We start from the raw sequence: 502 nt of genomic DNA, 5'->3' as shown, positions 1-502 counted from the left end.
ACTGAGACTGAGACAGAGACAGAGAGAAAGACAGAGAGAGAGAGAGACAGAGAGAAAAAGAGAGACAGAGACAGAGAGACAGAGACAGAGATAAAGACAGAGAGAGAGTGAGAGAGAGAGAGACAGAGACAGAGAGAAAGAGAGAGAGAGAGAGATAGAGACAGAGACAGAGAGAAAGACAGAGAGAAAGAGAGAGAGAGAGAGAGTGTCATGTTCCATCTCGGATACGACTTCGGACCCAATAATGCAGAGAGAGAAGGAGTAGTGGCACAGGAACTGTACTAATAACTCCCGATAAATAACAACTTAGAATACACACCTGGCAGGGCGGAATGGCAACGTAACTATATAATATGCCTCCCTGGGATCACACAGGGACAGCAGCCTGGAACACAAGGAACTGGAACACAAGGACAGCAACCTGGAACGCAACGTGAGACCAAACAGCAAACAAGTCCAAACATTATAGTCAGTTCAGCGCACCTGCACCCAGTCAGAGTCT

This window comes from Protomyctophum parallelum, assembly GCF_964188405.1.
Source record: "Protomyctophum parallelum genome assembly, chromosome: 22".
In the NCBI taxonomy this organism is placed as follows: domain Eukaryota; kingdom Metazoa; phylum Chordata; class Actinopteri; order Myctophiformes; family Myctophidae; genus Protomyctophum; species Protomyctophum parallelum.
Note: the sequence above shows the minus strand (reverse complement) of the source record.